Genomic DNA, 26,293 nt, shown 5'->3' with positions numbered 1-26,293 from the left:
ACTCATATTTATAAGGACTTCCTCACTAGGAAGATTCCTGGGTTCTACAGAATAAAATTCTTGGCTACTTGTCTTATAGCTCTGAACAGACTTATTTTCCCAGAGAGTATGTTTATTATGTAATAGCGAGTTGCCTGACCCCCCAAAAAGCTTGTTCTATCATATTAAAATAAGGCAAAATGATTACTTTCAGATTAAGAAATTTGGACTCTAGATCTTGTTTATATAGTGAGTTCTTTAAAAAACTGAGGTCTTGGTTCTGAATAATAGTGGTTTACATAATTTATTTAGAATGTCATTTGGGGTTATCTCTGACCTATTTTTATAAAATAATCTCATCTTTAAAATAGGAGTAAAATGCTCATTTGCATAAGCCAGTAATAATAATTTAGTATTTTTCCAAGTATTTATAGTCAATGTGTTTGCCATGAACTTTTTTAAGGGATTGTTTTTAATTTTAGAAGTGCTTTAAAAAGCAATATTGGCATCTGGCTCTGTAGAAGTAGAAAACATGGTAACTTCAATGTGATACATTTGCTTTTTTCCCCTCTTAGGTCTTTGGGGTAAAAAAAATCCAAAGTTTACTCAATTTTATTTCTACATATATTACCTACAAATTATAGAGGTGAGACCTGCTTGCTGCCTGTTCATACCTGTCAGTGATACTAATACCTCCCGTCTGTACAGTGTTTCATAGTTTCCAAAGGGTTCTCGCATGGTTCCTCACTTGAGCCTGGTGAGGAAATACCTGTAAACATGGGTAGAAGTTTTAGTCCCTTGTAAAACTCTGGTTTTAATCAAAACCAGTTTGATCCCATGTACAAATTCATATCAAAACCAGGAAATTGTTCACAGATTCTAAGGATTGGGGAAAAGAGAAAAATAAATTGCTCAGGAGTAGAATTTGCAAAAAAAAAATGAAACAAAACCAAAAAACTCTGGAAATAAGGCACGTTAAGCCTTACAGAGCGAGACCCTGTCTCAAAAAAAAAAAAAAAAAAAAAAAGGTGGGTGGAGAAGCACTTTTCCTGATCTAGATCAAGAAATAGAATATTGCTGGTGCTTGGAATGTCCCTACAATCCTGAAAATAGCTCATTCTCACTTTCTACCTCCCTCAACCGCACCCCGCCCCCCGCAAAGATAACCACAGTCCTGACTTGTAACAGCCTGTTTTTGAACTTTGTATTAATGGAATCTTACTGCATGCAACTGGTTTCTTTTGTTCAATGTTATTTTTGTGAGATTTATCCGTATTGTTATGTGTGGTTGTACATCAGTCATTCTCTTTGCTGTTCAATATCCCATTATGGGCATATACCATAATTTATCCCTTTATCTGTTGATGGGCAGAGTCCTTTCTAATTTTGGCTTTTAAGACTAGTGCTGTTTGGAATTTTCAGGTATATGTCTTTTGGTGAGTATTTGCATACACTTCTGTTGGGTGTATACTCAGGAGTAGAGTCACTGGACTGTGGAATAGGCATATGTTCAACTGTAATGAAACTTGCCAAATGCTTTTCCAAAGTGGTTATACCAATTTACATTTTCCACCAGTGGCGTATGAGAGTTCCAGGTGCTCCTTTGCCAATCTGCGTGTTTTCTTTTTCATTTTAACTCTTTCCTTGAGTGTGGATTGGGTGTCACATATTGTGGTTCTACTTCCTTTTTTCTCTAATCTATACCTTAAATGGCAGCCTTAGAGATCTTTTTTTTTTTCTTTTTTAATTTTGAAGTAATGATAGATTCACAGGAGATGGGAGAGAAATGTACCGGGAGGTCCTGTGTACCCTTCACTCAGCCAAAATAACGCAAGCAAAAAGACCCTGGAAACTAACTGTTTACATTGGTGCAATCCAGAGCTTAGTCAGATTTCACTAGCTCCGCGTGCACTGCGTGTGGGTGTGGGGTGTGTGCGTGTGTAGCAGTCTATGCAGTTTGATCCCATGTACAAATTCATATCACCACCATTGCAATCAAGATGACCAGCTGCACCACCACCCCAGCCTCCTTGGAGCTATCCCTTTCTAGCTGCATCCACCCATCCCCAGTCCCTGGGACCCTGGCAACCACTAAACTGTCATCCCCAAATCTTTTAAGAGCATAAATCAGATCATGTCATTTCCTTCCTTAAAGCCCTCCAGCAGCTCCCTACTCAGAATAAAATCAAACTCCCTCTGTGATCCTGCCATATTCCTCTCTGGTAGCCTCTGTGCCAGGTTCTGCCTTATTCTCCACCCCAGTCCTCAAATGTGGCGAGTTTAATCCTGCTTAAGGGCTTTTGCATGAATTATTCCTCTGTGTGTGTGTGTGTGTGTGTGTGTGTCCGTGTGTCTGTGTGATGTTATAATACTCTTCCTCTTGACTTCTCAATGGCTTCTTCCTGTCATTCAGGCCTTCAGCCTAAATAAATATCATCACCTCAGGGATACCCTCCCTGACCATCCCTTCATAGTCCCTCCCTCACTCACGATCAGGCAGCCTATTCTGCTGTCTTCATAGCACTCAACACTTCATGGTATTTTTGTTTGGTTATTCTCCCATCATCCATCTACCAATGTCCAATCAATTTTTATTTTCTGTCTCTGCTCTTGGTAGTCAAGTTCCGTGAAGCTAGGGTCCTTGCTGTCTGTTTACTTCTGTATCCCCTTCAACACTGCTTGGCACCTGCTGGTGCTCACAAATACCTGGTGAATGAGAGAATTAATGCCCTCCTTGTTTATTGGATCTCCTGGTCGCCTCTGAGTTGGGCGTCGGAGGACACCTCTCCTGGAGGCAGCATTGCGTTCATAGCCACTTCTTGTTGATATGAGCAGGGATTAGAGATCAAGCAATTACAGGTTGTTGTCAGCCAGGCTTGGGGTTTCTTTGACTATGTGATACCCTAAAAGGCAAGTCTACTCTATCTTGGGCTTCTGGGCCATTCCAGGGGCTTGAACCAAAGCCCGAAATTTTAATTCTGGAATTTGGCCCAGCTTTGTAGCTTTTGGTTTCCTGGTCTTTTCCTTAGCCTCTGCCTCAGGGCTGTTGGGGATAACTGGTTGGGCTGGAGATACATCATTCATTTGCCCCTTGCCCAAGCTTTGCAGTTGCATCTTGAATAACGTTTCCCATTTTCAGGCTGTGAATACTGGACCTGAGTGCTTGGGAGAGACCTGGGGAAGCCTTCTTTTGCTCACCCTACCCCACAGCCTTATCTCCTGCTAAGTCTTCCCTCCCTTTCTTTCTTCATCCTATCTCTTGGTTCCCCTAGATTGCATTTTGTAGCAGAAAGGGCCTCTTTTCCTCCCTCTTCACTGCATTTTCTTTGAGACAGGATCTTGTTCTGTCGCCCAGGCTGGAGTACAATGGCACAGTCATAGCCCACTGCAGCCTCAAACTCCTGGGCTCAAGTCATCCCCACCTCAGCATGAGCCACCATGCCCAGCTAATTTTTAAACTTTTTGTAGAGACAGGGTCTCACTATATTGCCCAGGCTTGTCCAGAACTCCTGGCTTCAAGCGATCCTCCCATCTTGGTCTCCCAAAGTACTAGGATTACAGGCAAGAACCACCCACCTACCCATTTCCTTGATTCTTTCCTACCAAGTCCCTTAGTGTTCCTTGTAGTCTTGGTGGTTGCATCAGACCACAGTCTGATTGTTTCTTTCCCTGATAATAAAGATAGTTAAATTCTCAGGCCGGGTGAGGAGGGTATTCATTGATTTTTCACCCTGCCTCCTTTCTTCAGCTAATTTCCACATTTTTAATTCTGTCTTTTATTTACAATATCGCACTTCCTAATGTTGTTGTTGTTTAAAAGCAGGATACCTTCAGATGTAAGTAGCAGAAAACCTACGTTAAATTAGCTCAATAGAGAGAATTTTAGTGAATTCACTGAAAAGCCCAAGTCATTCCAATGGCAAAGCAAGGACCTGGTTTCTCTCTATATCTCAGTGTTGTGACCTCAGCACTATTCATGACCATCTCTTCCCCTTGTGCTCAAAGCTCCATGGCTGTTTGCTTGCAGCTTTAAATCCAGCAGAAAAGTTAAAAGTCTGCTTCTTCAACAGCTCAGTCCTGGGGTAGAAGGCCTGGAGTTGAATCCTCTTGTCTCATTGGCCTAATTTGGGTCAAGTGTTCATTGCTGAACCAACCGCTGTGGCTGGGATGATGGGATGTGCTCGTTGGACAATTAGGTTCCATCTTTGAATCTAATCAGGGGGTTAGTCCCACCCACAATACAGACTTGGGTTGTTTGGGGGAACAGGAATATGGATGCCAGGTGGGCAATCAATAAATAACTAGATGATACCGATTGTTTTCTTTTAAAATTTATAATGTTAGCTTCATTATGCTGAGTAAAAGGAAGGTACAGCTACCATTTAATGCACTTCTGAAAAAGAAGTATACCTTCTTTGTGGTAGTATGAAGCAAAAGATTTGGTAAAAGTGCCAAGAATTTTTGACCAAGGGTTAGGAGTGGTACCTTTATATGTGAACTTAGCCCCATAAATTTTGTTGTCAATTTGTATTGCAGAATGTTCCTGGATTGTTGTATAATGTTATTTGGGACTTTTTGTTTTTCTTTTTGGAGACGGAGTTTCACTCCTGTCACCCAGGCTGGAGTGCAGTGGTGTGATCTTAGCTCACTGCAATCTCTGCCTTCTGGGTTCAAGTGATTCTCCTGCCTCAGTCTCCCAAGTAGCTGGAACTACAGGCATGTGCCACTGTGCCTGGCTAATTTTTTGTATTTTTAGTAGAGATAGGTTTCACCATGTTGGCCAGGCTGGCCTTGAACTCTTGACCTCAGCTGATTGGCCCGCCTCAGCCTCCCAAAGTGCTGGGATTACAGGTGTGAGCCACTATGCCCAGCCTATTTGGGAGTATTTTTAAACAAAATTCAGGTACAGATTATAGGAATACATTCTTAAATTATTTCTCTAGAGATAACAGAGCAGTTTTAAGAGAGAGAAATACATGCTGATTATCTGTAAATTGAATTCAGGATGTGTAGAAAGAAAAATAATTTAGTTTTTATGCAATAATATGATTTTTATAGGATAGTTGATTATCAGCCCTACCCTATAATAAATTCTTTGAATTAATGTCTGTTCTTGATATCTGGGGCTCTGTATTTTCACTTCTATATTCTTAAAAAGAAAAAAAGTTTTTGTAAGATGCTTCGCTGAAGTTCGAACCTGTGTTCCAGGAATGGTTGAATCCCACAGACCGCCAAGCTCTTCCGTTTGTGGAATCAGCAAGGTGGAATGATGAAGGGCTGGGCTGGAGCCAGCCTGTGTCTTTACACAAATGACATCATTTCTTAGTTTCCTTAGCTATAAAAATGGGGGAAGGCTGGGTACAGTGGCTCACACCCGTAATCCCAATATTTGGGGAGGTTGAGGTGGAAGGATCACTTGAGCCCAGGAGTTTGAGACCAGCTGGGGCAACACAGCAAGACCCTATCTATACAAAAATAGAAAAAAATTAGCTGGGCATAGTGGTGCACACCTGTAGTCCCAGCTACTTGAGAGGCTGAGGTGGGAGAATTGTTTGAGCTCAAGAGGTTGAGGCTACAATGAGCTGTGATTGTGCCACTGCACTCTAGCCTGGGTGACAGGGTGAGACCGTCTTAAAATAATAACATAACGTAAAAATGGGGAAATAACTGGAATCACTTCAGTGTTGTTGTGGGTAGTAAATGAAATAATCCACATGCACTGTCTGGTACATAATGTGTTCAATATGTGTTAGCTAATAGTAACATGGTCTTATTTCAATGAATCTAAGATGACCGCTTGCAAGTCATACCATTGTTTTATGTACTACGTAAAAAGAAACACAGGTAATTATATTGCAAAATGTGATTCATTTGAAGATTTCAAAACATATGAAAAAATGTGTCTTGAAATCAATGATATATGGTTTTAGGGCTGCCTCTGACTTGGAAGTCCTGGGAATTGTTTGCATACTCATAAATATACACCATCTGTCTTGGTTTAAACATAATAGAGTATGATCTAAAGTTTCTTTTCATTTTTGTTTTTGTTCTAAACTTAACATTGAATTTGGCCTCATGTGTTGCAACACTGGAAATTTAATAATCACTCATTTATTCTGTAGGCTTAAATAATGGATTATATAACACCCAAGATTGGCTTGGCAACTTCGGTTATTTACTTTTCTTCAGTGATTTAGAAAAAATATGAGACATGTTTTTGGACATCGTTGCTATTGCTTGAATAAACCTGTTTGGGAGGTAAAGGCAGGTTAAATGGTAGTGCCGGTAACCTCTTAGAGTAGCACAAACTATTGGCAGAAAGCCTGCTTAGGTAAACACCTTTGATACACCCAGCACATTCAGTTTAGAAAGTACAATATTGATATTTGAAAGCAATGCGTGGTAGTTGATTTTCCACTAAAATTTAAATGTGGACAGGGTATTATAGAGCTTGAATGATAGTCACAGGCTATTTAAGGACCAACTTGTAGAGTAAAAAGTTGCTATGTAATACGCTTAGCATAAATTTAGAAGTAAAACCCGCAAGGATAGCATATAGCCTTGTGAGAATGCCATTTCCCTTAGGAGCCTGGTATTTAGAATGTTATGAATGGGATATTTATTATAAGCCTGTTTTTTTTGTAAAGGCTTGCTTTTTGATATTAATATTGAAATGAATTACGGAAGCCGTTTTGGGGACTTGACCTGTTTACTGACTGCGTCATTCATGGCTTAACCTCATCAGCCAAATGTCAGCAGGATTCTGCTTTTAAGACAACCACATGAGAAGAACAGATGAGCCATTCGGTCATCTTGTCATAAGCCCCAGAGGCTATCTCCTGGCACATCTGGCATGTCATGTATTTAAGTATTATTTGAGGGTGTTGAGTATAATTTTGTAAAAGACTGTACCCTGGTACATTCCATATCTTAATGCATTCTGAAACAGCAATATTATTTTTTTTTTGGAAACCCCAGAGGGTTTATTTACTGTATTTTGCATAGGGTTCAGCTGAACAGTACAAAAAGTACCTTTTTATTTTAGAAAAGGAGTTTTGGTTTAGAAAATGGAACCTGAATTGAAATAAAAGTAAAATTATTCTCAAAAGGAGACAGTTTATCGATTTAAGTACATTTCGTATCGCCTATGTAGTAGCGTTGTTTATATTTAGAATAGACGCAAGCCAGTCCACGATCTCTCAGCAAGACTTGACAAAAGGATATGATTTTGTCACAGTTACTCCCAGTGTTTCATTTCAAGCAGTATGAGTCAAGGATTTGGTGTTTCTCATATTAGAATAAATTGGACTTTATTCGGGAAAAAAACCCAACTTGTTAATTTGAAGTGCATGTCTCAAAGCCTAAACATTATTTTAGTTAGTATTTCTAAGTAGATAATACATACATATGGTATAAAAGGGTGATTGTGAAAAATATGCCTCCTTTCCCCTCTGTCCCTTGTTAACCAGCTTGCCTCCAGAGAAAGAGCTGTTCTTGTTTTTAATTTTATTTTAAATTTTTTTTAGAGATGGGGTCTTGCTATGTTGACCAGGCTGGTTTTGAACTCCTGGCCTCAAGTGATCCTCCCACCTCGGCCTTCCAAAGTGCTAGGATTACAGGCGTGAGCCACCAGGCCCGGCCGAGCTTTTCTTACCATGGTATTCTTGTGTTCTTCCAGAGATTTTTTTAAAATGCCTCTTCCTTTTCTCACTCCCTCCCTCTTTTTCTTTTAACACAGATGGGAGCATTGTGTGTGCATTGTTGTATACTTGTTTTTTGCACATACGGATCAGGGATTTCTCCGTTTCCTTACCTTCTGATCTGCCTGCATGGCAGGAACATTCACTATGCAATGACTATCCCTGTGCTCGTCAACGTTCCCGTGTGACCTTGCAGTTAGGTGGGACCATGTAACTACTTCTGGCTAGCAAACTGTGAGAAGTGAGTTGTCCCACTTCGGGGCTGAAGCACTAGGAACCTCCAGCTCTGCCACAGAAGCTGTGTGTCATGTGGTGGAGCCTCTATCAGCCTAGATCCCTGAGTGATTACGTGAAGCCGAAGCTGGCCCTTCCCCCCTGGCCCCTGCTCAGACCCAACCTATGCTGAACACGTAGTTGAGCAAGAAATAAACTTCTGTTATGTTAATTTGTTTCTACATCACACAGCTCCTCTTGATATAGCTGATTTCTATTTAATAGCTGTGAAATTCATAACACTTTGAATGAACCCAGTTCAGATGATCAAATGCTTAAGAACAAAAAAGCATCTAATTAAAGAATAATAACTTTAAATATACAAATATCAGATCAATGCATCTTATCCCAATGTGTTGCCACGCAAATATCTGTATACATAATTTCTAATTAAACTTTTTAATTTTTTAAAATTTATTTTTCTGAGATGGCGTCTCGCTCTGTCGCCCAGGCTGGAGTGCAGTGGTGCAATCTCAGCTCACTGCAACCTCCATCTCCTGGGTTCAAGCAATTCTCCTGCCTCAACCTCCGAGTAGCTGGGACTACAGGCACATGCCACCACGCCCGGCTGATCTTTACATTTTTAATAGAGACAGGGTTTCACCATGTTGGCCAGGCTGGTCTCGAACATCTGACCTCGTGATCCGCCTGCCTCAGCCTCCCAAAGTGCTGGGATTACAGGCGTGAGCCACTGCACCCAGCCCAGCCCATAATTAAAAAAAAAAAAAAGGAATATATGCTTATTGAAAAGTATAAAGAAGAAATAAGTACTTTATTATTTGAAATGAGGCTTGATTCTTTAATATTAAGGCTTATAATTTTTGCATTAGAATTTGATATTAATTTTCTCGTCATTCTAAAGGAAGATAAATACCAACGCCATACATGCTTGCTGTTCTCATTGAATACTACAGTCAGTAGAGAGGAGTATTGAAAAAGACTGTCTCTACCAGAAACTTAACAGCCATAGGGAAATGGTACATTCACTAGAAATAGTTAAGTAACAATACAAAGCGCCCCTGAGTCTAGTTGCTGGGGAGGCCAAATGTGAACTGGCTCTAGAAAGATCTGGGTGGGCTGAGAGACCACGTGGTAATAGCATAAGCGAAGACAGAGTGGACATGAGTCTGGCTGCTTTGCAGGTCAGACGGACAGAAGAGGTGCCAGGCAGGTAGAGGGAAGAGAGGACACTTGGCTTCTGTAGAAGTCGTGAGTTGTCGGGGAGATTGGATCAGGAAATGAGATGATAAATTGTAATTTTATAGGCCTGCTGGGTAGAAAGTAGGGACTTTTCCTTTCATGCCCTGAGGATAGCATGGGATCCAGGGACTGGAGTAGCATGGTAACTAAGGGCCAGGTGCTGGAGGCAAGTGGCCTGGGTTCCAGTCCTGGCTTTGCCACCTTCTAGCCGTGGAAAGTGCCAGCAGGGTGCACGGGTAAGTGTATAGGTAATGTGAGCTGTGATGATGACTGCTGTTGTGCTACTTGGGAAGGAACCTGGTGACACAGAGCGACACCTAATGAGGGAATAGATTAGGCCCCATTCACAAAGTGTGTTACTGTGTTTACACAAATGCTGGATGATAGTCTTTCTAGGATGTTTCACAAGCACTCCTTTATTGGGCCCAAAGTTTAGACTAAGTGCTTTACAAAGGTTCTTTAAAAGAAAAACAAAAACAGAAACATTTATTGGCTGGGCACAGTGGCTCATGCCTGTAATCCCAGCACTGTGGGAGGCCAAGGTGGGAGGATGGCTTGAACCCAGGAGCTCAAGACCAGCTGGGGCAACATAGTGAGAACCTCCCATCTTTTAAAAAAACAAAAACAAAAAATTAGCCAGGCATGGTGGTGCATGCTTGTAGTTCCAGCTACTTGGGAGGCTGAGGCAGGAGGATCTCTTGAACCCAGGAGTTTGAGGCTGCAGTGAGCCATGATGGTGCTTCTGAACTCCAGCCTGGACAACAGAGTAAGACCCTGTCTCGAATGAATGAATGAATGAATGAATGAATGAATGAAAATTTTTATTGAATAACTACTATGCTCTAGGTTGTCTGGCAAGTGGAGCACTGGATATAATAAACAGGGTAGAGACCAGAGGAAGTAAATACTGTTTATCCATTCTGTACATGGTTACTAAGTTAATGTCAGGTTTCTATTTGGCCCTTGAAAAACCACTCCAAGTAGGTGAGAAGTGTCTGTAAGTAAGTTAAATTTTTGTATGATGACGGATGTCTTGATAAAGCGCAGTGGCATTCAGAGGGAAGTTTAGTTGGCCCTGCCCTGGATGTCCTTGCTTTAGTATCTGGCTGCTTTATTGTAACATGCTTTCTTAAAACCTTCTTAGAAGTACTAATTGGATCCCAACTGTGGCTCCTCCAGTCAATGGTAAGTTAGTATTTGTGTAGTGACTTTTTTTTTTTTTTTCCTTTTTGACACTGGACCTACTTCCATTTACAGTCAGATACTGCTTAAAACCTTTTTGTGGGCAAAGTAGGTCAAACCTAAAGTGCACAGAAGGGAACTGTTCAGGTAGAGAGGCAGATTCTGTAGAAGTGCCTGTCCCGTTTTCCCTTCCCTGCCGTTGGATCACTTTTGCTAGAGCTGTGCAGCCTTCATGCCCAAAGCTTGGAGTCTCTCCAAAAGTATTCTAGAATGAGATTCTGCCAAGTGCTAGCATTAAAGCTTCAGTATTGGGGCTTTGGAGTGCCCCTTCTGCCCTTTGGCCTTTTTAAATGGAAACTGGGCGAGGCTGGTAAGCTATACCTTACTATTCTAAGGTGACCACCACTTGGAGTGTGGGTTTAAGACTGCTGCTAACCTGGATTTCCAGTACAGCTCTGCTGCTTGCTAGTGGGGTGACTTTGGACAGTAATAATAAAGCTATTTGTCAATTATTGAAGCTCTTTACTATTTGCCAGGCAGCAATGAGGCCAAGCACTTTTCATGAGTTGTATTTCCTCCTCTTGATAAACTCACAAGATGGGTCGTATTCTTGTCCCTATTTTTGAGACGGTGAGATGCAATGGAGTCAGCCAACCCAGTTCCACCACATACCAGTAGCCTTGGCCAAATCATGTGCTTCATCTTTAAGCCTCAGACAAGACCTACCCCATCAGGTTGTTGCAAGGAACAAGTGAAGTAACCTGGCACCCAGCTGTTGCCCAGCACATGTTAGGGGCTGACTTGCCTAAGGCTGCACTGAGAGTATTTTGCAAGTGGACTAAAGTTGAACTGCTTTCGGAAGATATTTGGCTTCTTACTTTGTAAGTTGGAGTAAAGATTGTTTCTAAATCTAGTTCTTTTCCTTTTTGTCTCTAGATTAAACTCTTACTATATCATTCAGTTAGGAGCTCTCATGTTTAGCCAACGTTCTCAGAAAGTGATCAGTTCAAGGGCTGTGGCATGGAGGGGAAGTGATGCAAGCTTTATTATGATACAGATGAGTAACCATATAAAATGGAAAATAATATTTGTTCTCCCCACATTCCCATCCCCTCTTACCAACCTAATATTTATCTATCTATCTATTTTGAAATGTTTGAGGCAGAGTCTCTCTCTGTCACCCAGGCTAGAGTGCAGCGGTGCAATCATAGCTCACTGTAGCCTCAACCTCCTGGGCTCAAGCAGATCCTCCCACCTTGGCCTCCTTAGTAGCTGGGACTACAGGTGTGCACTACCATGCCCGGCTAATTGTTTAATTTTTTATAGAGACAGGGTCTCACAATGTTGCCCAGGCTGGTCTCGAACTCCTGGTCTCTAGTGATCCTCTCAGCCTCCCAAAGTGCTGGAATTACAGGCGTAAGCCACCACACCCTGGCCATAATATTTAGTTTTTTATTGCCATTTATAACTTGGCTTACACTGCTACTGGCTATTTACTAAAAATCAGAGCAAACTTTGCCTTATTATTATGTATTGCATATATATTTTTGAAAGGTCACTCTTGCAGTTTTACTAAAAAAAAAAAAAATAAAAGTTTCAGTGAATTCCGGAAGTTTGGGAATTCTCGGTTTACGCTAGCCCTGTCCTGTGTTTCTGTTTGGCTCTGTCCTCAGGCCTTGCCACCATTTTCTCTCGGTGAAAGAACTTGGCTTCACATTCTGTTCAGTTTCATGAACCTGCCTGTCACTTTGAGGCAGCGTTTGGGATTCTGCTTCATTAGCCTTTGAACTCATGAACCAAGTTGAGAGGATTTGCTACTATAGACAATTATTTGATCTTCGAGATATTTTGAACAGTTCCCAAGTGCAACACCAGTGGTTGTCCAAAAGACACAGAGAAATGATGTGAAATTATAATTATGTAAAAAAAAAAAAAAAAAAAAAAGAAAGAAAAAAGCCCTGTGGCATGGTTGATGTCAGTGCTATGGAGTGAGCCTTTTAGTAGTGCGGTCAAGGACACTACTTTTTTTTTTTTTTTTTGAGACGGAATCTCGCTCTGTCACCCAGGCTGGAGTGCAATGGTGCCATCTTGGCTCACTGCAACATCTGCCTCCCAGGTTCAAGCAATTCTTCTGCCTCAGCCTCCCAAGTAGCTGGGATTACAGGCGCCCGCCACCACACCTGGCTAATTTTGTATTTTTTAGTAGAGATGAGGTTTCATCATGTTGGCCAGGCTGGTCTTGAACTCCTGACCTCGGGTGATCCACCTGCCTTGGCCTCCCAAAGTGCTGAGATTACAGGTGTGAGCCACTGCGCCCGGCCTTTTTTCTTCTTCTTCTTCTTTTTTTTTTTTTTTGAGACAGAGTCTCACTCTATTGCCCAGGCTGGAGTGCGGTGGCCCGATCTCGGCTTACTGCAACCTCTGCCTCCCGGGTTCAAGCGATTCTCCTGCCTCAGCCTCCTGAGTAACTGGGATCACAGGCATGCGCCACCATGCCCAGATAATTTTGTATTTTTAGTAGAGATGGGGTTTCACCATGTTGCCCAGGCTGGTCTCGAACTCTTGACCTCAGATGATCCACCAGCCTCAGCCTCCCAAAGTGCTGGGATTACAGGCGTGAGCCACCTGCCCAGCCTAACATTTCAAAATGCTAAAAACAGGTTCTTGTAGTCTTTTCCTTGGGTCCAGCATTGTTTGTTGCTAACTATATCAAGCAGCTACCAAGATGGCGCAGTGAAGGTGATGCGCAGTGGAGACTGTTCCCCTCGCCGCTCCCTGGTTCCTGCAGAGAGTCCTGTTGGCAGCTCGTTGGAACAATGGTTTTCCCCTGGAGTTTGAGGAGCTTGTCTTGGGTGTGGTGCATCCCTACACCATGTGTACAGTTTCCAGACTGCTATGATTTTATCTCTCAGCAATGCGCCAAGAGGTTTTAGTGAAAATTTAAAAACCGCCAAATCGCCTATCAAACCGAGTCTGAAAAGAGACCTCTTGGGAAAGGACAAGCTAACTATTCTAAGTGGTCTACGATCCAAAGCATTTCCTGGGCTGAGTGTTTATCAAAGCTGAGCTTTACTTCCAAACTAAGCTTGGGAAGGATCTGGGAGTGTTTCCCAGCTCACTGGGGGCGGGGAGAAGAGGAGGATGCGAGTGTTAAAGAACAGAGAAAATATCACTCTCTTTTCTTTTACACAGTTATCTGCTGAAATCTGTCTATAGATATGGCTTGCAAACTAGGTGTTGTTTTGGAGGAGAGAGAGGATAGGTCTGCTAAGTGTTAATTTAGAAATTATATACAATATCTTAATTTTATTTTGGGAATGGAACATTGGGTAAGATTAGCTTTTAAATGGATCAGCTTTACTCTTCAAGGTTAGAAAAATGCATAGAAAATAGCATTATTTCCCTGTTAATTGTCATTAATCTCAACTCACACTATTTTTTTTTTTTTTTTTTTTTGCTTTGACTCTTACCATCTCAGAATTCAAGGTCTAAATTGACATATTTGGGAAGAGCAGGGTGTTGGGGAAACAGAACTGGTAAGTAGATGGTTTTCCTCTCCCATCTGACTCAGTGTTAGAGAACTCTGTTGGAGACAGTGTTAATTTCAATATCTTGATGCCTGATTTTATCGTTACAGACATCCTGTTATACAGAATAGCTTATTTGCTCTCTTAATAGAAATCTTGTAAAGAAAATCCATCTTCCTTATTTCACTGTTTCTTTCCCTAAAAGTTTCTGTATACCACCCCTTTATCAAGAATTAAGATGTTGGGGAAAAAAAAAACAAATCTCTTTGGGCTAAATAATGCCAGCTTCACTTCCCTCAATGATGACACATTTATCTGTATTTTAAAGTTGTTTTTTTTTTTTTTCCCTTTCCCACTACACTGCTCTGCATGTGGGTTCCCTAGCTGAGAAGCTGCCATTGATGGTGAAAGACTTTAATCTAAATTTAGATTCTCTTCAGAGGTTTCGTGGAATACTTCCTTAAATTAAGCCACAGACTGCAAAAGCTGCTGCTGAGTGGGGCTTCCAGGTTTGTTATTTTTTTTTTCAGCTCTAGAAATAAAGAAGACAGGGCAGGAAGGACTGGCTCTCACTCTCGGCTTCTTTGGGAGATTCTGCCATTGTAGACAGAATCAGTAGCAGCTTCTGTCATGAATTTAAAACTCAGGAGAGAGGATTTGGTGGTAATCTGATGGAAGTGGAAAACAATCACGACTCTGAGGGAGTGTGGGTGAAACAAGTTGCTTTGTTTAGGTTGTGTTGGAGACTGTAGGTAGTAATAGACAATGATAGGACATCTTTTTGTCTGATGCCTGTAAGTGTACCTGGAGACTTTGAAGCCACACTTGTTAGTTCATTCTTGCATTACTATAAAGAAATACCTGAGACTGAGTAATTTACAAAGAAAAGAGGTTTGATTGGCTCACGGTCCTGCAGGCTGTACACAAAGCATGGTGTTGGCATCTGCTTAGCTTCTGGGGAGGCCTCAGGAAGTTTCCAATCATAGCGGAAGACAGAGAGCAGGCATCACATGGTGAGGGAAGGGGTGAGGTGCCAGGCTCCTTAAACAACCAGATCTCATGTGAACTACCAGGGCAAGAACTGACTCATTACCATGGGGATGGCACCAACCCGTTCATGAGGGGTCTGCGCCCATGACCCAATATCTCCCAGTAAGCCCCACCTCCAGCACTGGAGGTCACATTTCAGTATGAGATTTGGAGAGGACACATATCCAAACCATATCACCATGAGTTAAACCAATACATCAAATTTTTAGGGACAGTTGGAAGATCTTCAGAGTCAAGACAAAAGAGTTGAAAATGGGGTGTTGGACTATAACCATGAGTATTTTATACAATCTCTCTTTCTCCTTGAATCATAGTAATGGTGTTTGAAAGCTCCTTTCAATATAGAGAACCCCCTTACCTGTCAGTGCCCAAAGGCCCCCAACTGGGGAGATCTGAAGTGGGAGGAGGAAGCTGCCCAGGTTTTCCTGTCCCTGGAGAGCCATGGGTCCTGAGGATTGGAGCTTATCATTGAGCAGGCTGTTGTCACATACACAGCCTTCCAGCTTCTATTATGATGCATTGTACTGTTTATATAATCTTGTATTTGGGAAATGCCTAATTATATTTTTTAAAATTACTCCAATATCTGTCACTGTTAGATAAACACTTCTAGAATCTCATTCCCAGTGTTTTCTTTCTCCTGGCATGGGTCAACAACCTTCCTGTGAGCATATTTTCATTATATAATGGCCCCTTTATTTACATATTTACTCTTTTTAAAAGGTTAATTTCTTTGTGGGGAGGGAAGGTGATATATACACAGTGTAATATTTAAACTGTACAAGATGGCTTATTTGGAAAGGAAATCTCTTCACGCCTGGCCTTTGCCTTCAAGTTCTCTTCCCCAGAGGCAATCCACTGGTAACAATTCCTTGTATATTTTAGCAAAGATACGCTAGATAAAAATACTTGTACATATATTCTTTCTCTACCTCCCCATCCCCCTTTAAGAAGAAGCACACTATACACTGTTCTTTACTTTGCTTTTTTCCTCAATATATCCTGGAGATCAGGAATTCAAGACCAGGCTGGGCAAAATAGCGAGACCCTGTCTCTAAAAAAAAAAAAAAAAAATTGGCATGTTAGCTTCTCAGGAGGCTGAGATGGGACGATCGCTTGAGCCCAGAAGGTTGAGGCTGCAGTGAGCTGTCATTGCATCACGTACTGCAGCCTGGGTACAGGGCAAGACCCTGTCTAAAAATAACAATGCAGAAATAAATAGGAACTATCTTAGAGATCCTCCCATATCAGTATAATATAGAGCTGTCTTTAAAAAAAAGTTGAGGTAAAATTCTTGCAACATAAAATTTACGTGTATAATTAAGTGGCTCTTAGTACATTCCCAGTGTTGTACAACCATCACCACTATCTAAGTCTAGAACATTTTCATCACCCCCAAAAGAAACCCAATACTCATTTAGCAGTCACTTTCTGTTCCCCCAACCCTAGCCTTTGCAACTACTAATCTGCTTCTGTCCCTATGAATTTGCCTGTTCTACATGTTTCATGAAAATGAAATCATATGTATGTGGCCTTTTGTGTTGTTTTCTTTCACTTGGCATAACGTTTTCAAGGTTCAATCCTGTCGTAACTTGTATCAATACTTCACTCCTTTTTCTTGCTAAGTAATATTTGATTGCATGGATAGACCACATTCTTTTAATTGATTGACATTTGGATTGTTTCTGCTTCTTGGCTATTGGGAATCATGCTGCTATGAACATTTGTGGGCAAGTTTTTGTGTGAACATATGCATATGTTTTTATTCTTGGATATGTACCTAAGAATGGAAATGCTGGGTCATATGGAATTCTGTATTTAAATTTTGAGGGACTGCCAAACCGTTTTCCAGTCACTGCATCATTTTACCATCCCATCAGTGGTGTTCAAGGGTTTCAGTTTCTCCACATCCTAGTTTACACTTGTTATTTTCCATCATCGTTTTTTTTTTTTTTGCTGTTTAGTTATTATTACAGGCATCCTAAAGGGTAGGAAGTAGTATCTTATTGTGGTTTTGATTTGCATTTCCCTAATGACTAATGAGGATGAGCATATTTTCATGTGCTTATTGGCTACTTGTATATCTTCCTTAGAGATATTTATCCATTATTTATCCATTATTTGTATGTCTTCCTTAGAGAAATGTCCAATAATTTTTGTATTTTTAGTAGAGACAGGTTTCAGCATGTTGGTCAGGCTGGTCTTGAACTCCTGACCTCAGGTGATCCGCCCGCCTTGGCCTCCCAAAGTGCTGGGATTACAGGCGTGAGCCACCACGCCCAGCCTATATATTCTTGATATTAGACTCATCAGATATATGATTTCCAAATATTTTCTCCCATTTTATGGGTTATCTTTTTACTTTCTTAATAGTGTTCTTTGCTGCATAAAAGTTTTAAATGATGGAGTTCTTTATTTTTAAATTTTGTTGTGGCCGGGTGCAGTGGCTCACGCCTGTAATCCCAGCACTTTGGGAGGCCGAGGTGGGTGGATCACCTGAGGTCAGGAGTTTGAGACCAGCCTGGCCAACATGGTGAAACCCCGTCTCTACTAAAAATACAAAAAAATTAGCCAAGTGTGGTGGTGGGCGCCTGTAATCCCAGCTACTCTGGAGGCTGAGACAGGAGAATCGCTTGAACCCAGGAGGCGGAGGTTGCAGTGAGCTGAGATCATGCTATCGTACTGAAGCCTGGGCGACACAGTGAGACTCTGTCTCAAAAACAAAAACAAAAACAAAAAAAGCGTTGTTTGTGCTTTTGGTATCATATTGAAGAAATCATTACCTAATCCAAAGTCATAACTAATTTACCTCTATGTTTTATTCTAAGAGTTTTAGTATTTTAGCTCTTAAATTTAGATCTTTGTTCTATTCTGAATTAATCTTTATATATAGTGTGACATAGGGGGGTCCAGATTTATCCTTTTGCTAGTGAATATCCAGTTGTTCCTGCACCATTTGTTGAAAAGACTGTTGAAAAAGACTTTTCCCCCATTGAATGGTATTGGCACCCTCTTGAAAAAAAAATTGACTGTAAATATATGGCTTTACTTCTGGACTCTCAATTGTATCCTGTTGATCTATAATGTCTCTCCTTATGCCAGTACCACACTGTTTTGATTACTGTTGCTTTGTAGTAAGTTTTAAAGTAGGAAGTGTGAGTCCCCCAGCTTTGTTCTTTTTCCAGATCGTTTTTGCTATTTGGGCTCCCCTGTAGTTTTATATGAATTTTAGGATGAGCATATCCATTTCTATAAAAAAGGCACTTGGGGCTTTGATAGAAATTGCTTTGAATCTGTAGGTTAATTTTAGGAATATTGTCATCTAATATTATGTCTTCATATTATTAAGTCTGTGAACACAGGATGTCTAAGTCTTCAGTTTCTTTCAATAATGTAATTTTCAATGTATGAGTCTTGTATTTTTTTGGTTAAGTTTATTTCTAAGTATTTTATTCTCTTTGATGCTAATGTAAATGGAATTCTCTTCTGAATTTCATTTTTGGATTGTCATTGCTGGTATATTGAAATACAGCTGATTTTAGTATGTTGATCTTGTATTTTGCAGTTCTGCAGAGCTTATTCATTAGCACTAACAGCTTTTGTGTGGATTCTTTAGGGTTTTCTATATATAAGATCATGTCATTTTTCAATAGAGATAGTTTTACTTCTTCCATTCCAATCCAGATACCTTATTTGGCAATTGCAGTCTAGTCTTGTTCCTGTTATTAATGGGGAAGCCATTTGGTCTTTCACCAGTAAATATGATGTTAAGCAGTGGGTTTTTCATAGATGTCCCTTATCTAGTTGAGGGAGTTTCTATTCCAAGGATGTTGAATATTTTTATAATGAATGTTGGAATCTGTCAAAAAAAATGTTCTGCATCAATTTGGATGATATTGTGGTTTTCCCCCTTTATTCGATTAACATGGCATATTACATTGATTGATTTTTGTATGTTGAACCCTTGCATTCCTGGGATAAATCCCTTGATCATGGTGTATAATCCTTTTAATATGCGCTATGTTAAATTTGTGCATATTTCATTGAGGATTATTTGCATCTGTACTCATAAAGGATATTGGTCTGTAACATCTTTGTCTGACTTTGGTATCTGGGTGATACTGGCCTCACAGAATGAGTTAGGAAATGGCTCCTCTTCTTTTATTTTTGGAAGAATTTATGAAGGGGTTTTGTTAATTTAAAAAAAAAATGTTTATGGTAAAGCTCACCAGTGAAGCCATCTGGTCTTAGAGTTTTTCTTTTTGGAAGTTCTTTTGGTTATTGAATTAATCTGTTTGTTATAGGTCTATTCATTTTGCTCTTTCTTCTTGAGTCTTTAAAAAATTTTTAATTTTTGTGTTGAGTCAGTTTTTGTAGTATGCATATTTCTAAGAATTTGTCCATTTCATCTGGGTTACCTAATTTGTTGGCATACAATTATTCATAGTATTTTTTTTTAAGTTGAGTAGTAGTGTCCCTAGTTTCTCTTTCTCTCTCTTTCTTTCAAGACAGGGTCTCACTCTGTCAGTGGTATGATCTCAGCTCACTGCAGCTTCAGCCACCCAGGCTCAAGTGATCCCCACACCTCAGCCTCCCAAGTAGCTGGGATTACAGGTGTGTGCCACCACACCCAGCTAATTTTTGTCTTTTTTGTAGAGACAGGGTTTCACTATGTTGTCAGGCTAGTCTCAAAACTCCTGAGCTCAGGTGATCCACTCGCTTCAGCCTCGCAAAGTGCTGGGATTACAGACATGAGCCACTGCACTGGCCCGTGTCCCCACTTTCATTTTTTTATTTCTAGTGATTGAAATCTTCTCTCCTTTTTCCTTGGTCAGTCTATCTAAAGATTTGTCAGTTTTATTGATCTTTTCAAAGAACCAACTTTTGATTTTCTTAATTCTCTGTATTGCTGCTTTATTCTCTATTTCACTTATCTGTGCTCTAATCTTTAATATTTCCTTTCTTCTGCTTGCTTTGGGTTGAATTTGCTGTTCTTTTTCTAATTCCTTGAGATGGAAGTTTAGGTTATTGATTTCAGGTCTTCCTATTTCAATATACGCATTTATAGCTATGAATTTTGTTCTCTTCACCGCTTTTGTTATATGCCACACATTTTGATATGTTGTATTTTCATTCTTATTCTTCTCAAAGTATTTTCTAATTTCTGTTGTCATTTTTTTCTTGACCTATTGATTAACAGTGTATAAGTTCACATTTTTGTAAATTCCAAATTTCCTTCTGTTATTGATTTCTAATTTTATTCCAGTATGGATGCAGAAGATACTGTGTATGACTTCATTCTTTTAAAATTTATTAAGACTTGTTTTGTGGCCTAATATGTATCCTAAAGAATGTTCCACATGTGCTTGAGAAGAATACACTTTCTGCTACTGTTGGGTAAACTGTCCTGTATATGTCCGTTAGGTATAGTTGCTTTATAGTATTTTTTAAGTCTTCTGTTTTCTTGTTGATCTTCTGTTTAGTTGTTCTGTTGTTATTGAAAATGGAGTATTGCTGTCTGCAACAATTATTGTAGAGCTATTTCTCCCTCAATTTTGTTAGTTTTTTTCCTCATATATTTGGGGCTCTATTGTTAGGTTCTTATATGCTTATAATTGTTATATCTTCTTGATGGTTTGACTCTTTTATCATTATATAAGGTTTTTCTTTGTCCCTTATAACAATTTTTGTCTTAAAGTCTGTTTTATCCGATATTAATATAGCCACTGCAGTTGGTTACTGTTTGCATGGGTTATCCTTTTCTATCCTTCTATTTTCAACCTATTTGTGTAATTGGATCTAAAAATAATCTCCTGTTTATGTTAAGTAAATATTTTCTAGTGTATTATTTTAATTCCCTTTAGTACAAATTTAAATAGTATTTTCTTAGTGGTTGCCCCGTGGTTTACAATTAACATCTTAATTTATAACAATCTAGTTTAACTTAATACCAACTTAGTTTCAATGGTATATAAAAACTTTGCTCTTATATAGTTCTGTCCACCACTTTATCTTGTTATTGTCACAGATTATATCTTTATACATTATGTGCTCATCAGTGTGTATTTGTAATTTTTATGCAGCCATCTGTTAAATCATATTTTAAAAAGAAGAGTTACAAGCCAAAAATAACATTACTATTCATTTTTTAAATTTGCCTATATATTTTCCTTTATTAGTGTTCTTTATTTCTCAGGTTACTGTCTAATGTTCTTTTTTTTTTTTTAGACGGAGTCTCACTTTGTCACCCAGGCTGGAGTGCAGTGGCATGATCTCGGCTCACTGCAAGCTCCGCCTCCCGGGTTCACGCCATTCTCCTGCCTCAGCCTCCTAAGTAGCTGGGACCACAGGCCCCGCCACCACACCCAGCTACTTTTTTGTATTTTTAGTAGTGACAGGGTTTCACCGTGTTAGCCAGGATGATCTCGATCTCCTGACCTTGTGATCTGCCCGCCTTGGCCTCCCAAAGTGCTGGGATTACAGGTGTGAGCCACCGCTCCCAGCCATCTAATGTTCTTTTGTTTCAGCTTGAAAGACTCCCCTCAGCATTTCTTGTAGAGCAGGTTTACTATCTACAAACTTTCTTGGTTTTTAGCTTTGTAATGTCTTCATTTCTCCTTTGTATTTGAAGGATAGTTCTGGCACATATAGAATTTTTGGTCGACAATGCTTTTCTTTTAGTAATTTGAATATATAATTCCATTGCCTTTGGCTCTATGGTTTCTGATGCGATGTCAGATGTGACTTTTATTGAGGATGCCTTCTACATGATTAGTTGTTTCTCTCTTGCTGTTTTCAGGATTCTCTCTTTGTCTTTGTCATATAACAATTTGATTATAATGTGTTCCTGTGTGGATCCCTTTGAATTTATCTTACTTAAAAGTTTGTTTAGCTTCTTGAATGTGTAGATTCATGTTTTTCATCAAGTTTGGGACACTTGCAGTCATTATTTTTAAAAATAATTTTCCTGCTCCTTTCTCTTCTCTCATTCTGGGATTCCTATTATGCTTATGTTATGCCAGATGGTATTCCACAGACTTCTTAGACTCTCTTTATTTAAAAAAAAATTTTTTTTTTATTTCTGTTCATCAAGCCAGAAAACCTCAAGTTACCTATTCTCAGGTTTATCTATTCTCATGACTTCATTTTTTACCTGTTCAAATCTGCTGTTGAGCCTCTCGTGAATTTTTAATTTACATTATTGTACTTTTCAAACCCAGACTTTTTATTTGATTGCTTTTTTATAATTTTTGTCACTTTGTTGATATTCTGTATTTGTTGAGACACTGTTCTCATGGTTTCCATTAGTTCTTTAGACCTGGCTTTTGTTTTTGTTTTTAGCTCTTCAAGCATATTTAGGACCATTGATTTAAATAGTCTTTGTCTAGTAAGTCCAGTGACTAGGCTTCCTCAGGGGCAATTTCTGTTCATTTCTTTTTTCTGGGTACAGGCCATAGTTTTTTGTTTATGTCTTGTAATTTTTTTGTTCCAAACTGGATTTTTTGTATATTATAATGTGGTAACTTAGGAAATGAGATGCTCCCCCTCCCTGTGGATTGTTGCTGCTTGTTATAGCTATGCCTTGTTCATTTAGGACTTTTCTGAACTAATTTTGTGAAGTCTGTATCCTTTGTCATGTGTGGCCACAGAGGCCTCTCTTCCACTAGCTTAGTGGTCAGCTGATGAATCACTAGAGATTTATTTACACGTCTGGAATGACAACAACAACAACAGAAACCCCCCAGTCTTTGCGGATGGGCTGTGTGTATGTTGTGAGGCATGCCTTCAAGGTGCAGCCAGGCATTTTACAACTCTGTCTTAGTTTTTACTTCCTGTTTGCAAAGATCCTGAAAGTCAGCCAGAGGTAGGAGCTTAGGGCCCTCTTAGGTCTTTTCTGAGCATGCACCCAGTTGTGGCATGCATGTGACTTTCTTGATTCACAAAAATATGTAGGAGCTCTTCAAATGAAGCCCATATTCCCTAAAGTATCTCATTCCTTAGCCTTTCCTCCCAAGTGTTTACATTAGTCCATTGTTTGTCTCTTGCCCCAGGTAATAGCAATGAGTACATTAAATGTTTTCAACAAATGCATGCCCCTACACCCCACCTCTCCTCCCCTGTAGTCCTCTACCACTCCCACACTTCTACCCTTGATGTCTACCTTAGCCCTGGGAGAGTTCTGAGTTAGGCAAAAGACAGGCATACCCTTTGAGCCAGTTCTTCAGGGAGCCACTAGACAGGTCAAATCAGTCAACCACAATTCTTTGAGAATAAGATATGTTCTGCTCCCTGTGGTACTAGGTACCTGTACTGGAATGTTAACTGTTGCCTTCAAGGCTGCTGCTGAACTGGGGAGTGGATGGGACCAGGGTAAATTAAAATTCCATGACTCTCTCTTAGCTGTTTATTTTGTATTAGGTGTTCCCTTGCTTGTAGTAAGCTTTTGATTATTTCCCAGTGTTCTGAAACAGTTGATTCTGGCAGTTTTTGCCAGTTATTCATTGTTTTTAATAGAGTGATAGACTTGGTGTTCTCTACTGTCTTAGTCCATTGTCCGGTGCTATAACAGAATACCATAGATTGGGTAATTTATAAAGAAAAGAAATTTATTTAAAATTAATTTAAATTTAAATTTGCTAAATAGCTCTTCGTAGAGATTATTTTAGTTTATATGCCTACCAGCAATGTCTGAGAGTGGCTGTTTATACCATCATCAACACTACTTAGTATCAAATTTCTTGATCTTCACAAATTGATGGATACATGCCATCTCTTTTTGGTTTATTGGTTTTTCTCTTATGATTTTGGATAAACATCTTTTTAGGTGTCATTCGTATTTGGTTTTCCACTGAACTGCCTTTCTGTATCATTGACCTTTATTCCATTATTCTTGGCCTTTAAAATTTATTTATTAGTTATTACCACTACCTCTTGACTAGGGTAATATATTGAACTGGTTCAAAAATCAAAGTGCTATAAAAAGGAGTACTCAGTAAGTCTTGCACCTGCAGTTGGTAGCTATTTTATTAGTTTCTTATTGATCCTTCCATGGTTCTCAACATGCAAATACAAGCAAATGCTAAAATACTTGTTAACTCCCTTTTTACACAAAAGGCGGCACCCTATGTCTACCACTTGCGTATTGTTTTTGTCATGTACTATTTTCCTGGGGACCGCTCTCATCCTTTTTCATGGCTGTGTATTTACCAGAATTTACTTAGTCAGTCCTGTGTTGCTGGATCACTTGGGCTTTTTCCAGGCCTTTGTTCCTCAGTGATGTGCTAAGTAGCCCCATGCATGTCATTTCTTTGCATGTGCCAGTTTGTCTATGGACGACATTGCCAGAGTAAGATTGCTGAGTTAAACGGCACATGCATTTAAAAAGATATGATAGATATGGCTGGACTTCCCTATGTAGGTGTTGTAACATTTTGCATTTGTTCCAGTCTGTTTCTGCATCATCTTTTCAATAGATTGTCAAACTTGGATTTTTGCCAGTCTGATAGGTGAGAGATGGCATCTTATTGTAGGTTTAATCTGCATCTCTCTTGAGTGAGGTTGAGGGTCCTTTCATATATTCACGGGCTGTTTATGTTTATTTCCTGTGAGCTAGCTCTTGATATTTAGTTCCCTGATTCTTTCCCAAGAAAAATTCCATAAATATTTTCACAGGATTGCGTTAAATTCCTAGATTAATTTGGAAAGAACTGATTTTATGTTGCATCTTTTTATCCAAGAACTTGTTATGTTTCTCCATTTGTTCAACCCTTCATATATAAAACTTTCTTCATATGGTTTTATTTCTAAAGTTTATTTCTAGGAATTTTATCTTTTTTCACTGTTGCTTTAAATGAGATCTTTACCACATCTGTGAACTAAGATTGCCTGTAGATACAAAGGTTGTTGTTTTCAGTATTCTAATTGTGTTCCCAGTTATCTTACTGAATTACTCTTATTCTTTATAATAGTTTTTCAGTATATTTTCCTGATAATCATATCAATGAACAATGTTTCAGGACCTCATTTTTTATTTCTAGCTCTTTTTCTTATTCTGTTGAGTCATTAGTGCATCCCAACACTCTTCTACAGTACAAAGGAGTCTGTGTACTATGTACTATGTGTTGCTGGTTTGAGGGATGTCCTTGTTTGCTCTTGGCTTTGATGGAAATGTGTCTTAATGTTTGTCCATGAAGCGAGATATTAGCTTTTGAATTGAAATATGTATATTTTATGATGTGGAGAAAACATTTATATCTTTTTCTTGTATTAAGTTTAAAAATCATACTTGGATGTCGAATTTTATCAAATGCTTTTTCGTTATCTTTGGTGACTCACTCAGAGTCCAGTCAGAAAAACAAACTACTCCAGGCATTTCAGATGGAAGAGATTGAATACAAGGATTGGGTTATATACGAGTTCAAAGGCTGACAAAATACAAAGGAAATGGGGTACTAGGATAGTGCAGACACTGTCACTTCCAGGGCTGGGGAAAAATAAGAGATGGTGTTACCACAGTTTTGGAGCTTGGTGCAGGGCTCCTGTGGGGCTGGTCTCCAGGCCTCCGAGAGAGGCACTGCAGAACTGCTGTACAGATGTTTGAGGGTGTGGGTGCAGCTCAGTGAGTGTTTGAACCCCTAGGGAGGGTTTGTGACCTGGTGGGTGCCAAGTCAACTGAGAGGGCTCCCATCTGGTCAGCGTTTGGGAGCCAGCCAGTGAGGGAGTGAACACAGTATAGCCTGAGGACAACCTGGGGCTAAGCCCTGCGGCTTGCCGGTGTCTGTGAGGGGGTGTGGCGAGGCTGGCACTAAGAGTGACAACGGAAGATGGGGGCTGGAACCACCATCTGCTGCTGCTGGTGGCATACTGACAGAAATAGGAAACTAGGAAGGAAGTCCCTTTTTCTCTCCTGTCATCTTCCATCCTCTCTCTAGGACTTCCTGTTGGCAGAAGTTAACAGGGAGTCAGCCAACAGGGGGTCTGGAAAACCTAGGTGAGTTGGTGAAACTCTAGCCCCAGCGTTGTAGAGAGAGTATAGCAGAGTAGGCTTGGAGAGGAAAGAACGTGGGTAAATAACTGCACATCAGGAATCATGCTATTCCCTTAACATGTCACTTCTGGGTGTACAGAATGACTTTCAACACGATGCATTAGCTTAATATCATATTAGGAAAACTCGACCTATTCCAAATTTCCGGTCACACCACAAATTTGTTACTCTTGTCAATACTGAATTCCATTCTGTTATGCTCAGAAGGTTACTAAGAGCCTTCTTACTAAACTTCTTCCTTGATTTAAAGTGTGCATATTACTTTAGGCTTGCAGCTGTGTGTCTAGTGATGGAATTGAAGAAATGGCTCTGGAAAATGCTCTGCTCATCTAATG

The 26,293-nt window shown here is 39.8% G+C and overlaps 1 protein-coding gene across 6 annotated transcripts in view; it reads left to right on the top strand.

The window, feature by feature from the left end:
* SMURF1 (SMAD specific E3 ubiquitin protein ligase 1) overlaps positions 1–26,293 on the top strand; it is a 115,957-nt gene that overhangs the window by 8,769 nt on the left and 80,895 nt on the right. The window contains exon 2 of one of the 6 annotated variants that reach the window (XM_063814752.1): positions 13,813–13,870. The exons of the other annotated variants lie outside the window; for them this stretch is intronic. The gene's annotated coding sequence lies outside the window, so the exon portion shown is untranslated. The remainder of the gene's footprint in view (positions 1–13,812; positions 13,871–26,293) is intronic. 6 annotated transcript variants of the gene reach the window in all.

This window comes from Pan troglodytes, chromosome 6 (assembly GCF_028858775.2).
Source record: "Pan troglodytes isolate AG18354 chromosome 6, NHGRI_mPanTro3-v2.0_pri, whole genome shotgun sequence".
Taxonomy (NCBI): Eukaryota; Metazoa; Chordata; class Mammalia; order Primates; family Hominidae; genus Pan; species Pan troglodytes.
The sequence above is the reverse complement of the archived record's forward strand: the minus strand, read 5'-3'. Positions and strand labels throughout refer to the sequence as shown.